The 17,544-nt window shown below is 43.2% G+C and overlaps 1 pseudogene; it reads left to right on the plus strand.

Moving 5' to 3' along the window:
• The first annotated feature begins 826 nt into the window (after positions 1–826).
• On the plus strand, positions 827–3,817 carry LOC133245086 (rab GDP dissociation inhibitor beta-like; annotated as a pseudogene).
• Positions 3,818–17,544: the final 13,727 nt, after the last annotated feature.

Raw genomic sequence — 17,544 nt, forward strand, 5'->3', positions numbered from 1 at the left:
CCCAACCCAGGGATCAAATGGGGTCTCCTGCATTGCAGACAGATTCTTTACCATCTGGGCCACCAGGGAAGCCCTGCTGCTGCTAAGTTGCTTCAGTCGTGTCCAACTCTGTGTGACCCCATAGACGGCAGCCCACCAGGCTCCCCCGTCCCTGGGATCGTCCAGGCAAGAACACTGGAGTGGGTTGCCATTTCCTTCTCCAACGCATGAAAGTGAAAAGTGAAAGTGAAGTCGCTCAGTTGTGTCCGACTCTTAGCGACCCCATGGACTGCAGCCCACCAGGCTCCTCTGTCCATGGGATTTTCCAGGCAAGAGTACTGGAGTGGGGCGCCATCACCCTCTCCAAGGGAAGCCCTACATTTGTGTTATTTTATGCCACTAGTTTATAGTCATTTATGACAGCAGCAGTAAAAAATTAATATACAAATCAAGTAAACTAAGTCCTAACAAAGAATGATAATTGTTGTGAAAAATACATTTCCTCCAAATTTTTATTCTCCTTTCGCAAGATACTGAAGTGATGTTATCCCTGGTATGAATCTCAGCTCTGCTCACCATTTGTGGTGAACCTACTTACCCTAATTCTAAAGAGAAAATAGGATATGAAAGCTGGTGTCTGGAAGGGATCCTGAAAAATGGGGCCTATGTGACTCTCCTAGCACAAAAGAAGTAGGGAAGCCATGGTGAGGAGGTGTCACTCACCATAGACAGTGAGGTGGAAAACCTGGGTAAGTTCTAATCCTCCAGTGAAGGTGGCTCGAGCCTGGTAGTGCCCACTGTCCTCAGAAGTCAGGTTTTCAATCCTCAGGGATGTTACATTGGGCACATGGACCCTCTGCTGGTACTTGTCCTGGAGGCTGACCCACGTAGGAGTGTCTGCCCAGGACGTACTTGCAGCAGGACTCTGTAGTTTGGCTCAGAGCCAAAGCCCCATGAGACCTCCTCTGGTTCAGCTTCTTGGTTCTTAATCACATGAATCAACACAGAACCTCCTCAGATCCCCTGCAGAGGAACGTGGGCTCCAGAACTCTTTGCCACAGTGCTGAAGACGCCTAGGGCATTTGGAACAGGAAACATGAGTATTTTCAAATCAAGAACAAATGAGGGATGATATAGGGAGGGAGGTAGGAGGGGGGTTCAGGATTGGGAACACGTGTACACCCGTGGCAGACTCATGTTGATGTATGGGAAAAGCAATACAATATTGTAAAGTAGCCTCTAATTAAAATAAATAAATTTAATTAAAAAAAAAAAACAAATGAGAAAGCCATCTTTCTAATGAAATCTACCCAATATTTTCTCTTGATTCTTGGAAATCAATTAGTAAAATGAATTTAAAGCAATTCTGGAATCAAGTCCTAATTCTAGAGAATTGTAACATTGAACATGTTACTTAAACTTACTAACCTTCTGTTTCCTTATCTGCCTCATGATAACGGTATGAATTAAATAACAGATCAAATATCACTCAGTACATTTCCAAGCACATACAGCGTATAACCATAAGAGGCAGCTTCTAAAGTCCCTCCCCCTTGTGTAACCCCCTCCCCTGGACCGTGGGCTGCACCTAGTAACTGGCTTCTAAGGAACAGACGCGACAGACGTGATGATGTCACTCAGTGATACTAGGTTGTATAAAACTGTGACTTCCATCGCAAGAGTGATAGTATCTGTGAAGAGTTGGTCTTGAGGGTGGCTGTCGGAGTTGTAGAGAAAAGGTCATCCTTAGCAAAACCGAAGTGACTATAGAAGAAACCCCCGTTTCTCTTTACACCTGGCCTCTTCCTTGGGCATCAAATCACAGACCCTGAACCTTGGACCAGCCCATCTTCCTCAACAACAAACTCCTAAACTGCTCCCCAAGGCTCAGCACAGGCACCATCCACAATTGTACTCGCCAAGAAGGCACACTTCTGTGTCTCAAAACACTAAAGACCTGTTTCTCTTTCTTCTCCTAAAAAATGGAAACTACTCACACAACATCTTTGTAACTAAGGGAGAACTCACAAGGAAATCTTTTTTTGATGACCTCTTTCACAGGTGATTCACAGTGATTTGTGCTAGTTTATTTAAAGATGTATCTGAAAACATGTATTAATTTAAAAAGAAGAAGAAAACACAAATTTTGTATTAATTTAAAAAGAAAGCTCTGGTCCCCGCGGCTGGTGGCCGAGCCGTGTGTCTCCTCCTCCACCACCGCCATATTGTCTGTGTGAGGAGACACAGACAATGTGTCTCTGCCGCTGCCGCTTCCACCCCAGGAATGTATCCTGTCAGGTATAATGTCAGTGAATGGGAAGAAGGTTCTTCACATGGATAGAAACCCATATTATGGAGGAGAGAGTGCATCTATAACACCGCTTGAAGATTTATACAAAAGATTTAAGATACCCGGAGCTCCACCAGCAACCATGGGCAGAGGAAGAGACTGGAATGTTGACTTAATCCCCAAGTTCCTTATGGCAAATGGTCAGGTGGTTAAGATGCTGCTTTTTACGAAGGTCACTCGCTATCTGGATTTCAAAGTGACTGAAGGGAGGTTTGTTTATAAGAGAGGAAAGATCTACAAGGTTCCTTCCACTGAAGCAGAAGCCCTGGCATCTAGCCTAATGGGGCTGTTTCAAAAACGTCGATTCAGAAAATTCCTGATATATGTTGCCGACTTTGATGAGAAGGATCCTCGAACTTTTGAGGGCATTGATCCTAAGAAGACATCAATGCGGGAGGTGTGTAAGAAATTTGACTCGGGCCAAGATGTTATAGATTTTACTGGTCATGCCCTGGCACTTTACAGAACTGATGACTACTTAGATCAGCCATGTTGTGAAACCATTAATAGGATTAAACTTTACAGCGAATCTTTGGCAAGATATGGCAAAAGCCCATACCTTTATCCACTCTATGGCCTTGGAGGACTGCCACAGGGATTTGCACGGCTAAGTGCTATTTATGGAGGTACCTACATGCTGAATAAACCAATTGAAGAAGTCATTCAGAATGGAAAGGTGATTGGTGTAAAATCTGAAGGAGAGATTGCTCGCTGTAAGCAGCTCATCTGCGATCCCAGCTATGTGAAAGATCAAGTAGAAAAAGTGGGCCAGGTGATCAGAGTAATCTGTATCCTCAGCCACCCCATCAAAAACACCGACGCCGCCAACTCCTGCCAGATCATTATTGCACAGAACCAAGTCAACCGGAAGTCAGATATCTACGTCTGCATGATCTCCTCTGCACACAATGTGGCCACATAAGGCAAGTACATCACCATCGCCAGCACAACGGTGGAGACCAAGGAGCCAGAGAAGGAAATCAGACCAGCCCTGGAGCTCTTGGAACCAACTGAGCAGAAATTCGTTAGCATCAGTGACCACCTTGTACCAAAAGATTTGGGAACAGAAAGCCAGATCTTTATATCCCATACCTATGATGCACTCACTTTGAGACGACCTGTGATGACATTAAGGACATCTATAAGAGGATGATGGGATCCGAGTTTGACTGAGGAAATGAAGCGCAAGAAAAATGACATCTATGGGGAAGACTAACAGCAGTACATGTTATCATCTAATTAGGACAAACTTAAATTAAATTTGGCAAACGATGCATATTGTATGAAATCAGTATTGTAAGGCCTGCTTTTGTCATCAAAACTGAGAGATTGCAGAGCACTGTACCAGTAAATATTCCTCCCCTTTCTAATATCATGTATTAACTTGTTTTCATGGAGTGGCTCTTCTGAATTGGCAGGTTCCCACGTTCTGTTCAATTTAACCAATACTGGCTTGTATTTTCTAGCGAAGGATCAGTTTTAAAACCCTGTGATACTGATACAGAGAACTTGATACAGTATTTGTATCTTTTAATCAGTGTAGCCTTGGCAGTTATGAGCTTCTGCTGTTCAAAAGCTGGGTCAGTGCAGCTTGCGTGCCATCTTGTCCTCTTGACAGTGAGGAGGTTCAGAACTGAATGTCTGTAACCGGGGACAGCATCCCTTACTCCTCCCCACCCCTTTCCGTTCACGTCATGTGTCAGGACAGTGCCCACCCAGCCCAGCCACAAGCTTGGTTTACATGGGCCTCCAGTTCTAACCAAACTCCAGACTTGGATAGTCTTTTGGAGGAAGCCTGTGTGCGGTGTTTTAACCTATTAAAACTGATGAGTGCAGACGGGAAAGAAACCCATCATAAAGCAGGTAAATGTAGGAGCTTCTTCTGTATCCCAGATGTGGCTTCTTCAACGGACGAAGCTGCAGCACAGTATTGATTTGACAGAACCTCTGCTTCAGTGATTCTCCAAATGATTTCTGTACTGCAAATAAAGCCAAACTCTGGAAACCAAAAAATAAATAAATAAATAAAAAGAAGAAAACACAAATGTTATCCCTAGCAGGGCAGCCTAGCTATATGGGGGTGAGTTTACAGACATATTAACTAGAATCTAGTGTCCCTCAGTCAGGAGGGCAACTTTTCATGGGACAAATGGGGGAAACTTTTATGCATTGAATTCTGTCCCCCAGAAATGATATATTTAGGCCCTAGCCTCCAGAACCTCAGAATGTGATCTTATTTAGCAATAGGGTACTTGTACAGAAGGGCTTCCCAGGTGGCTCAGCGATAAAGAATCCATCTGCTATGCAGAAGATGTGGGTTCGACTGTAGGGTCAGGAAGATCCCCTGGAAGGAAATGGCAACCGATTCCAGTATTCTTGCCTGGGAAATCCCATGGACAGAGGAGTCTGGCAGGCTATAGTCCATAGAGTCGCAAAAGGGTCAGACATGATTTACCAATTAAACAACAAGCTGTACATGTAGTCAAGTTTAGATGAAGTCATTACAGTGGGCCCTTATCTAATTGGTGTCCTTATTTTAAAAAAAGGAAATCTGGATACAGATACAAACAGTTTTAGAAGGCAGACAATGTGAAGAGGCTTGGGGAAAATGCCACGTGAAGATGAACAATTGCTGTGATGTGTCTACAAACCAAGGAATGCCAAAGATTGCCAGCAAATGCTAGAAGTTAGAGGCAGCCAAAAAAAACAGTTCCCTTTGTTATGAACTAAATGTTTTCGTGCCCTCCAAATTCATATGTTGAAGTATGTTGAAGCCCTAACCACCAGTGTAACTGTATTTGGAGCTGGAACCTCTAAGGCAGTAATTAAGGTTAAATTAGTTAAGTTAAATTTGGTCGTAAGAGTGGGGCCCTGATCTGATAGGAAAAGTGCATTTATCAGAAGAGACATCAAAGGGCTGTCTCCCTCTCTCCCCCCCTCTCTCTCCTTCCCTCTCTTTCCCTCTCTCTCTCTCTCCCTCTGTGTGTGTGTGTGTGTATATGTGTGTATGTGTCTCTCTCTCCACACTGAGCAAAGGTCACGTCAGCACAGCAAGAAGGCATCTATCCACAAGCTGAAAAGATAGCTCTCATCATAAATCAGACTGGCCAAAAACTTGCTCAAGAACGTGTCAGCCTCCAGAACTGTGAGAAAATATGTTTCTGTTGTTTGTCGCCCAGTGTTTCATATTTTGTTATTGCAGCCCTCCTGGAAGGGTGGCACCCAGGAACTACATGTTGGCACTAGGAGGGCTTCCTGGGACCCAGGGCTGGGCTTTTGACCAGCAAATCAGGCGTGAAACAGACCTGGGTTCAAGTCCCAGACCCACCCATTACTGCTGAGTGATTTTGGCAATTTCCTAAACTATCTAAGCCTTGAGTTCCTACATCTGAACGATGGGGTGAGAATCATGAGTATTCTTGGAGTTCCTGGGAGGTTAAATAAGATGATACATAAAAAGCACCCAGGAGTAAGTATTTAGTTGTTGTTATCATTACATCAGGATTACTGTTAGATGGATTTTGATGCTTTCACTGCTTGGAACAAGAGGCAGCCCATTCCGCCATGAACACAATTCCAGTCGCTACATTTCAGGAGCCCCGTCAGGTACCAAGTATCTAGTTATCCACAAGACAACCATCAAAACTGGCAGTTACAGATGATTATCCCCATTTGAAGGATAAGGAAATTTCATCACAGATACACTGAGTGGTTTTTTAATTTTCTTTTATTGTAAGCAGATTATAACTTCATATGGTTAGAAAAGGAGAAGATGTCGAGATTGAAAATGAAGTTTCTCCCCCATCTCTGATTCTTACTGCCCAGTTCTCTTTCCCACAGTTTGGCACCATTGCCTGTTTTTTGTGTACCATCCAAAGACAGTCTATGCATTTACAAACACAAATGTGTATCTGCACATACATGAACACACTCAGCACATGCTGTTCTGCTCCTCACCTTTTCTCATAATAGCACACACAAGAGCCCACTCCGGGCCTCTATGCTTAGAAGCCACTCATTCAACAGCTGCAGATGTTCTGGACTGCTTCTCATGGATAAAGTTGTTTCTTTCCACTACAAACAGTGCTGCAGTGAACATCCTTGGCTTTGAGTCTTAGCCCACATGGTATGTGTTATCTTGGTGTTACTAATCTTTTAGTTGTTACTAGAAGATTTTGGTGTTACTAATAGGTCGAAGCATGTACATCTGAACTTTTTTGATGGATGCTGTTAAATCACCCTCCAAAGAGTGTTCCTATCGACACTTCTACCAATAATGTTTAGGTTTCCAACCAATAGACAACGTATAATGAAGAAACATGTTGCCATTTGCCATTAATAGGGAAAGTTATATGTCATTACAATTTTAGTGAGCATTTCTTATATAAATGGTATAGTTCATTATTTCAGATATTTAAGTCATTTTATGCCCTTTTCTGTGAGCTGTAAACAGTCTGCTAATGTCCTTTAACCACACTTATTTTTCTTCTATTAGTTTGTAGAAGTCAGATATATTTTAAGAAAACTAGTTCATTGCTAACATAAATGGTACAAATTTTTTTCCAGTTTGTTCTTCAGCTTTTTCTATGGCTATTTGTCATGTGAATTGTTATTTTCACAAAATCAAATATATCAATCTTTTATGGCTTATTGTTTTAATATCTTGTATAAAAATATTGCAAAAATTTGTTCTTAATTCTCTCTTCTTTTTTTCTAGTACTTTTATGATTCTATATTTATGCTTATATCTTTGATCCACTGGAAATTTACTTGGGTGTGAGACTATCAATATTTATGCTTACATCTTTGATCCACTGGAAATTTACTTGGGTGTGAGACTAGGTGATTAGGATATCAGAGCAGCCAAAGCTTGGACATTAAAGTCATCAAGGCTTGAGTCAAGACCATCCTGTGTGGATTTGAACAGAAATATAACCTATCTGCCTTCAGCTTTCTCATCTGTGAAATGGGAATAGTAACAGCACTTCCATCATAGAATTATTATTAGAATTTAAGAAGAGGAAAGTTTTTTAATTATAGTTTTGTCCAAGATACATGCACCCCTATATTCATAACAGCACTATTCACAAGAGCCAAAACATGGAAACAGCCTAAATGTCCATCAGTGGAGGAACAGAGCAAGAATCTGTGGCCCATACACACAATGGAATACTACTCAGCCAGGAAAAGAATGAAATAATGCCATTTGCAGCTACATGGATGGACATAGAGATTATGTTACTAATTACTTAATTACTAATTAATTACTTAATTACTAATTCAGTTAGAAAGAGAAAGACAAATACCATATGATGTCACTTATAAGTGGAATCCAAAATATGACACAAATGGACTTATCTACAAACAGACACAGACACACAGGACACAGAGGGCAGATCTGTGGTTGCTAAGGGGGAGAGTGAGGAGGGACGAAGTGGGAGTTTGGCATTAGCAGATGCAAACTCTTACACTGAATGGATATGTATAGAGAGAATTGGAAAAGTTTTTTTTAATATAATATATAGAATTGATGTCCATAGAATGGATAAACAGCAAGGTCCTACTGTATAATACAGGAAACCATATTCAATATCCTGTGATAACCCATAATGGAAAAAAATACAAAAAAGAATGTATATATATATATGTACGTTAAGTGAAAGTCGCTCAGTTGTGTCCAACTCTTTGAGATCCCATGGAATTCTCCAGGCCAGAATACTGGAGTGGGTAGCCTTTTCCTTCTCCAGGGGATCTTCCCAACCCTGGGATCAAAACCAGGTCTCCCGCATTGCAGGCAGATTCTTTACCAGCTGAGCTACCAGGGATGTGTATTTATAAAACTTAATCACTTTGCTGTACAGCAGAAATTAATACAATGTAAATCAACTGTACTTCAATTTAAAACGAAAAGAAAAAACAAAACAAGAGGAAAGCTTACACCATAGTGTTTGATAATTGCTCCGTACATGTGAGTTGCTTCCTATTATGATGATGACTCCTGAGCAGGCACTCCTGCGGTCAGAACCAGATGTTCCCACTTCCCAGGGTGGACCCTTCCCTCTGCACCAGCTGACCCTCTCGGGGGTCTCCTCCTAGGTACAGGAATGGGCTCCATAGAGTCAGACACCCATGGGTGAGTCCCATTGAAAGCCATAGGGAGACAGAGTCCAGCCAGGGCCTCCTTCTTTACCAAAGCCCAGAGACTGAAAGGAAATTCATTCTGTGTCCACAGCAGCTGGAATCCACAGCTGCTGTCGACTCCCACGTAACCAAGTACCTCAGTATATCTGCTGCCAGGGACAGTGGGAAAGACGGAGGGAAGGACAGGCTACATATTACTCCAAGCTTAGGCTGAAAATTTTTATATTATTGACTCTATTTGGTTTGGGCATTATCCCTTCCTTTCCTTTGTAATTATAAAAACGTCGTGTGTTCATAAAAACCTATTACATGAAATATGGAGTTGAGTAAAAGTTCTAAGTGTGCTTCTTCCCAAAAGTAAGCACTGTTAATGATATGTATCCTTCCAGGCCTTTCTGTTAACATGAATACTGTAAACCCGTGTGAACACAGGATTTCTGTCTTTAAATTCTTTTCAGCATTCCCAATGTGATTTTTTATTCTACTCTTCTTTAATAAGAGAAATAGAAGTATTCTTTAATAACACAGTCAGACATTTAGAATTAATCTCACATTTAAAATACACAATTTTGGTACAATCATGGGCTCTAACCATAAGTATTTGTTTAATCTGGAGCTCAAAGAAACAGTCCTTGTTCCATAAGCGTACGTGCATTAGGACTTGGATATAGCATTTCAGTCTCCAGTGTGCCTCGTTCCTAAGGGATTTTCACCAGTGACCTAACCAAGCAATGTTCGTCTTACTTCCCCTCAAGCTTTAAGCGGGAGTTAGCACCAGGGAAACAAGGAGAAAGAAGTTGTCATTTTCTGCTGAACAGACAGGAACAGAAAGAGTCTGGCCAAGGCCATTAATTAGCGGTTTCTAAACAGCACAGCTGTAGCTTGCTTTCCTGAGGGTGGTTTATAGACCAAGTTTTCACACACTGTGAAGAAAGAGGTGATGTCCTTCAGCAGGTGGTCTGAGTGCACTGGGTCCTGAGACACCTCCCAGGAGCAGAGGCAGAGAAAACAGAGGGCCACGCTGGGTTCCCAAGAGGGGCTTGAAGAGGAGCACCCCCTCACTCCTTGAAAGGCTGAGAAGTGACCACAGGGCCGCTGGGGGTCTTCTCTTTGAAGGTGCCCTAAACAGGCTCACCTGTTCACAGTCCCTGTCAGGACGCAGGAATAGGACAGGACAGGATGAAGAGCCAGAGCAGAGGCCTTGAAGTCCCCACAGGAGAGGCCTGTTTTGGGGAGGCACTGAATCCCAGAACATCACCGTTAGAGGAACCTTAGAAAGGATCTGCCCAGGCCCCTCCTGTCACAGAGCAGGAGACGCCCCAGGGGGTGAACCTGTCCTGGGTCACACAGGGCAGAGTCACACCTGGCACCCAGCCTGCCCACTCCCAGCCCAGGGCTTCTCCCCTGCAGGAGCTCCCACCAGCTCCCTACCCTGTTTCTGACCTCCCCAGGGGCTCCCCTGCCAGCACTGCTGTCTCATCACCAGAATCTGAGCAGCTCCTGGAGGCTCATCCTCCAACTTTCCTCTCCTGAGAAAGGGGAAGCAAGAACTTAAAAGCAGTTAGCAGAGCAGGGACTTCTGGCCAGCGGAGGGTTAAACAGCAGTCCAGCCAGAAAAGAAGGGAACCAGGGAGAGAGGAGGCTCAGCCCTCAGGCTACAGGAAGGAGCCACCCAGAAGCTGATTCTGAGCACCAGTTGTGGTAAAGATGGAAGAAGACTTAGAAAGAGAAGGAAGGCAGCAAGAGCTCTGTCATTTACAAAAGATCTAATCCTACAGAAGGAAATAAACCACACTCAGAGAGGGTGTGGATGTAAGTAAGGTGAGTTTAAAAATATATTTCAATAATATAAAATTTAAAAACAACCAACATAAAATTGTGTACATTTTCTGACTCTTCCCACATCATCACACTAAGAAACAATGGTTCCCTCTCAACTAGTGATCAAATCCAACTGCATTTCCGTACTGGCTACTCTGTCTCTGTGTCTCTGTCTAGAACACATGATGTCACGGGCCATTTGTTCTCCAGGTCCTGTCAGCAGACACAGGAACACATTGAGTAAATGCTCCAATTGCTGTGATGAGCGGGTCCCATAGTACAAGGACTGTCCTAACCAGCAGCTTTGGTATCTCTGGGAAATGACAGCGTGAATTGAACCCACATTCAAGCTTCCTTTCCCATTTCTCCTTCCAAACCTCTGCCCAGGAAATGGTTAAAGATTTTAAGAGTGATAAAGACAAATGCTTCAGCCACAGAATCAGTCCCTCCCCACTCACCCCAACTCATGTTGAAATGGAACAGAACCCTACGGTCCTTGACCCCCTGCCCCCACCACATCCTCTGCCTCCCTTTTGTCTGTGGGAAACTTTAGCCAAAGAAAGCTTAATCAGAAATGAGACATGCAGAAACAAAGGAAAACAGTCAAAGGAGACCAAGTAATAATAATGTAGTCATCAAGCATACTCAAGGATCTTTAGTTCCTTCTCAAGGACTATAGATAATATTTTAAGCTCATATCCTGTGAGCTGACTTATACTGAAACCCCAGGTGGAGAAGTTAGTTACATGATGACCAGACTGTACCCATGACATGAGCTGCCACAGTCCTGAGAACTGGCCTCAAAGAAATGGAAACAAACCGACCCTGGAACTGAAGATTGCTGCTGTTGCTGCTGCTGCTGCTAAATCGCTTCAGTCATGTCCGACTCTGTGCGACCCCATAGATGGCAGCCCACCAGGCTCCGCCATTCCTGGGATTCTCCAAGCAAGAACACTGGAGTGGGTTGCATTTACTTCTCCAATGCGTGAAAGTGAAAAGTGAAAGTGAAGTCACTCACTCGTGTCCGACTCTGGAACTGAAGATTAACTGTACCTAAAACCATCAAGGTGATGGCAGGTCAAACCACCAATGACTGATTTGAAGACAACTGTCAGACCTCACTGTGCTGTTTCTGCATGTAGCCCCCTCCTCTGTCTATAAAAGCTCTTGCACCACTGGTTGCCAGGCATGGTGGGGAGTCAGCCTTCAGACAGATGTCCGCCCCCGCCCCAGTTGCCGGTATCTGAAGTAAAGCAAACTTTCCTTTCCACCAGCCTGACCTGTTTTGTTGGCTTTGGGGCAGCAAGTGAGCCGCCAATCCCCACACACCTTTTGGTAATAATGTGTAAAGCAATTCAGCAAGGACATTCCCTTCCAGGGATTCCTCTTCCAGTCCACCCAGGCTGCCCAAACTCCAATGGGAGGTGTCCATCTCACTAGGTCCAAGAAGGCTGGGGCTAAGGTGGCAACGAATTCCACTCCTCCCCAGATCCTGTGTGACCTTGAGAAAGTCACTTTCCTTCTCTGGATGCAAATAGTCTCATCTTAAAATAAGAAATTAAAACTGTTTCTCTCTCTTTTTCTCCCTTTGTCTCACTTTCTGTTTCCCTCTCTTTCTAATTTGTGAATCTTCCAGGGCCTGTGGAGAAAACTGTAATATTGAATATAAATATTTTTCCAGTTAAATAGCATTGGAGAAGAAAGCTACATTTTATTCGTTAAAAGAAATCTAGTCTTTACTACAAGTCTCAATGTTGAATCAAATAGTTACAAATACTCTCTAATTCATGAAATTTCATTTAATTTCCTGATAGTTCATTTAATGGCAAGAATTAATGAAACAAAGAATTGTAACAATAAAAGCTTTCAAAACTTCCATCAGAATTCTTAATTTACTATGTGTGTGTGTTAGTCACTCAGTTCGTGTCTGACTCTTTGCGACCCCATGGACTGTAACCCACCAGGCTCCTCTGTCCATGGGATTCTCGAGGCAAGAATACTGGAGTGGATTGCTATAACCTTCTCCAGAGGATCTTCCCAACTCAGGGATCAAACCTTGGTCTCCTGCATTGCAGGCAGATTCTTTGCCATTTGAGCTACAGGGAAGTCCTTTAATTTACTATACCTCCTTACTTTCTTTGTTAATTTTTGCTTAATTTCTTTATCTGTTACAAACACATAACTTTTCATAAATTCACAGGCATTTACACATTCTTTGGGGGGACATTCTTTGTTTTCATTTCAGTTCCCTTTTCGCTTAATTCCTCATCATCTCTAATTTCTGTCCTCCACCTCCAATCTTTTTCTCCATTTTAACCCCCATTAGCAATCTACGATGTTTCCTTCTGCATTTTCTTCACACTCTTATAAACATGCAGTGTATCAGATCAGATCAGTCGCTCAGTCGTGTCCGACTCTTTGTGACCCCGTGAATCACAGCACGCCAGGCCTCCCTATCCATCACCAACTCCTGGAGTTCACTCAGACCCATGTCCATCGAGTCAGTGATGCCATCCAGCCATCTCATCCTCTGTTGTCCCCTTCTCCTCTTGCCCCCAATCCTTCCCAGCATCAGAGTCTTTTCCAATGAGTAAACTCTTCACATGAGGTGGCCAAAGTACTGGAGTTTCAGCTTCAGCATCATTCCCTCCAAAGAAATCCCAGGGCTGACCTCCTTCAGAATGGACTGGTTGGATCTCCTTGCAGTCCAAGGGACTCTCAAGAGTCTTCTCCAACACCACACTGCAAAAGCATCAATTCTTCAGCACTCAGCCTTCTTCACAGTCCAACTCTCACATCCATACATGACCACAAGAAAAACCATAGCCTTGACTAGACGAACCTTTGTTGGCAAAGTAATGTCTCTGCTTTTGAATATGCTACCTAGGTTGGTCATAACTTTCCTTCCAAGGAGTAAGCGTCTTTTAATTTCATGGCTGCAGTCACCACCTGCAGTGATTTTGGAGCCCCCAAAAATAAAGTCTGACACTGTTTCCACTGTTTCCCCATCTATTTCTCATGAAGTGGTGGGACCGGATGCCATGATCTTTGTTTTCTGAATTCAATTGAGCTTTAAGCCAACTTTTTCACTCTCCACTTTCACTTTCATCAAGAGGCTTTTGAGTTCCTCTTCACTTTCTGCCATAAGGGTGGTGTCATCTGCATATCTGAGGTTATTGATATTTCTCCCAGCAATCTTGATTCCAGTTTGTGTTTCTTCCAGTCCAGCATTTCTCATGATGTACTCTGCATATAAGTTAAATAAGCAGGGTGACGAACTCCTTTTCCTATTTGGAACCAGTCTGTTGTTCCATGTCCAGTTCTAACTGTTGCTTCCTGACTTGCATACAAATTTCTCAAGAGGCAGATCAGGTGGTCTGGTATTCCCATCTCTTTCAGAATTTTCCACAGTTTATTGTGATCCACACAGTCAAAGGCTTTGGCATAGTCAATAATGCAGAAATAGATGTTTTTCTGGAACTCTCTTGCTTTTTCCATGATCCAGCGGATGTTGGCAATTTGATCTCTGGTTCCTCTGCCTTTTCTAAAACCAGCTTGAACATCAGGAAGTTCACGGTTCACATATTGCTGAAGCCTGGCTTGGAGAATAGACTCCCTTAAATATTGAGGACTGTTGTTTCCTTTACAAAATTAGGATTTTATTAAATACAGCTCTCTGTATCTTACTGATGTACATACGTGCATCTGACTTTATGGAAATCGGAAATACCTTCCAACCAATTGGTACATGCATTTTTTAAGGTTTTATAATGCTCCACGGTACAGATACTGTCCATCTTGTTCAGTCATTTCTGAATCATAGGCATGTCCTTTATTTTCAGAGTTTTGTCCTAAAACTGTGTTTTACATCTATAGAGGGCATCTTCCTAGAGTATTTGCTTTTCCTAAAGATAATTTTTTTTTTAATTTTCATGAAAGCTGACACTGAGATGGAAGGCAAATTTCATGAGCTCTATTAAGATAAAAGATAGACCTTCAAGGACCCTCTACTTTGTGAAGATCTGCTAACAGCTGAGCCCTTAACCTGGGTGGGGAGTGTGTGGTCACCCTCCTTTTTTAATGGAAAAGTCCCAAGAAACTTGGACTAGAATTGCTTCCTCCAGCTCAGACCGGGGGCTTAGTCAGCCCCCTCCTCCATAGGACAGCTGCACAGGCTGTCAGTTCCCCTGAGTCCAAACCAGGAAGAGCCTTTTCCCTTGCCCTCTGCCCCAAGGAGTCATGCTCTTTATCTCCCTCCCTCACCCCAGGACCCCAGGGAAGCTCTCCTGGCTTCCAGGTTACTGCAGCAGGAGCAGCCTCACCTCCCTGGAAATGGTTCCCTGATGCAGTCAAGGCTGCTTGAGCTCAGGGGTCCCAGGCTCACCAGTCTCTCCTGAGACTCTAAACCAAATGCACTGCATTTGCTAAATAATAACAGAGCTCTTTTGTCTTTATGTTCACCTAAGACAAGATATGTGGAAAGGAGACCCTGCCTCATGCTCCACCCAGAGGCCTTCCCTTCCCAGAACCCCGACCACTCACTAAGGAAGAGGCTGGTGAATCCCAGGATCCTGAAAGCCCAGCATAGATGGGTGTCTTCTGAGCAGGGCTCCATCACAGGCTGCCTGCCAGCCTGTGCAGTTGCAGAGTAAATATCTAGAAGGAGCAGAAAAAGAGGAAAAGCCCTGGGAGCCCTTTATACAACTCTTCTCACCCCAGGGTGGGGCTTACAAAGTATTTCCTCCTTGACCACTACTCAGCAGGTTAGTTCTGGGAAGACAGGCCTGTTGATCTAGAGAGAACCCTTTTATCTTATCCCCAGCACAAACAGTTACACAGTCAATAAATAATTTTAGGATGGATGTATAAACATGTGCCTGTCAAGGTGCTGTGCAGACCCCACTCCATGGAGTCACAGTCAGGTTGGAGTTCTCACATACCCTTCCTTGCTTCCCTGGAGTAACAACTCAGCCCAGACAGTCCTGCTCATCAGTATCAGCCTATGGTCAAACACAGAAGTCACCCAATGACAGCCAGGGTGGGCTAGGCCTCTCCTGCTTTGGGCACCCCTCTGTCTACACAGTTTAATGAGTCAAATTTCCTTTTGGATTTTCCATAAACTTCAACCCTCAGTGGTATATGAAAGAAGCTCTGAACAAAAGAGCAAAGCTCTGGGAGAAGTGCCAACTCTCTACATCCCCAGTGCAAATGTAGGCATTTACCTATTGCTTGCATCCTTATGGCTTTCCTGCTGCCACTAGTGCGGGGCATGCTCCCTACACACAGAAAAAATCCAGACCCCACAGAATCTAATGGGCCCTTGTCTGCATCACACCCACCATTTCCCCTTAAGCCTCTGCCGGCCCTGCTTCTGCTTTCACAGAGAGGCAGGGAGAGATGTCTACATTCCCCTCCTGGGCACAACCTCAGCTGCCTCAGACTCACTCCCACTCACTGAGGCTCAGGCTCCGGTTTCTTCTTCCCAGACTGAATACCCCACAACATCTGAGAACTATCACATCCCACACCCTACCTGGACTGTAGCCCACCAGGCTCCTCTGTCCATGGAATTCTCCAGGAAAGAATACTGGAGTGGGTTGCCATTCCCTTCTCAGGGAATCTTCCCGACCCAGGGATCGAACCCCAGTCCCCCACATTGCAGACTCTTTACCACCTGAGCCACCAGGAAAGCCCTAGGCAAGCAGCACCATCTATCTAACTTTCAGACAGTGTCTTCTTCTCCTCCCTATTGAGGCTTCTCCCTTAGCTATTCTGACCCAAACGCTGGTTCTGCAGGACTGACTCCAAGACCATACACTCAATGTGGTCAGGGTACTGCCTATAAAATGCATTTTTCAGATGTGAAGCCTGAATCTAGAGTCATTAAGTGACCTATAAAGGCCACACAGCCAACCAAGGCCCAGAGTCTGAATTCCTGACAATGAGCTCTGAAAAAACCTCCCAACACCATAGCCCTTCTCCCAGCCCACCATGTAGCTTCAAGCAAGGCATCTGGACTCCAGTCTGTGCTCCCTCAAAGCAGACAGCAGCTCATGCAGAGTGACAGTCCGCTGGCCCTCACTACCCATTCTCTCCTCCATCCCTCCTCCTCTACAACCAAACAACTATTCACTTTTTGAAAAGTTATACTTGTTTGAGAGAAAAAAAAAAAAAATTCTGTAAAGCAATTATTCTTCAATTAAAAAGTAAATTTTTTTAATTTTTTAAAGTTATATTTACTTTTTATTAAAGCAGATAGAGCTAAAGCTTTAGAAAATAATAACAGAATGAAGGGTGGCTTCAGGGGGTCATTCAAGAAGAAGTACACAAATATTTTCAAACTTTAGCTGTAATTAGGAAATAACTAATAATTCAACATGTACAGTTTGTTCGGCCACTATAGAAAATAATACAAAGGCACCTCAAAAAAAAATTTTAATTAAAAATTCAGCAACTATATACTACTACTACTACTACTACTACTGCTACTACTACTATATGGTCCAACAATCCTATTTGCTATCCAAAGGAAATGAAAACCAGATAGCAAAAAGGTACCTGTACTCCCATGTGTGTTGCAGCATTATTCACAGTACCAAGATATGGAGACAACTTGAGTATCCATGAATAGATGAATAAGTAAAGAAGATGTGACTTATATATACACAGTGAAATATTACTCAGCCATGAGAAAAAGAAAAATTTTTCTGCCCTTTGTGACATGGATGGACCTTGAGGACATTATACTTAGTAAAATAAGCCCACAGCGAAAGACAAATATTGTATGATATCATTTACATCACTTATATGTGGAATCTAAAAAAGTCAGACTCATAGAAACAGATAGTGGAACGGTGATTATCAGAGGCTCGGGTAGGCAGGGGATATTGTTAATGGGTATGAAATTGCAACTGAATTGCAGATGAATAAATTCTGGAGATCTAATGCACAGCATAATGATTATAGTCAGTAATGCTGCATTATATACTTCAAAATGCTAAGAGACTAGATCTTGCATATTCTCACCATAAAAAAGAAATGATTAAAACTCAACATTCAGAAAACTAAGATGACATCTCTTCATGCAAATAGATGGGGAAACAATGGAAACAGTGAGACACTTTATTTTTCTGGGCTCCAAAATCACTGCAGATGGTGACTGCAGCTATGAAATTAAAAGACGCTTGCTCCTTGGAAGAAAAGCTATGACCAACCTAGACAGCATATTAAAAAGCAGAGACATTACTTTGCCA

The sequence above is a fragment of the Bos javanicus genome, chromosome 3, assembly GCF_032452875.1.
Source record: "Bos javanicus breed banteng chromosome 3, ARS-OSU_banteng_1.0, whole genome shotgun sequence".
Classification (NCBI taxonomy): domain Eukaryota; kingdom Metazoa; phylum Chordata; class Mammalia; order Artiodactyla; family Bovidae; genus Bos; species Bos javanicus.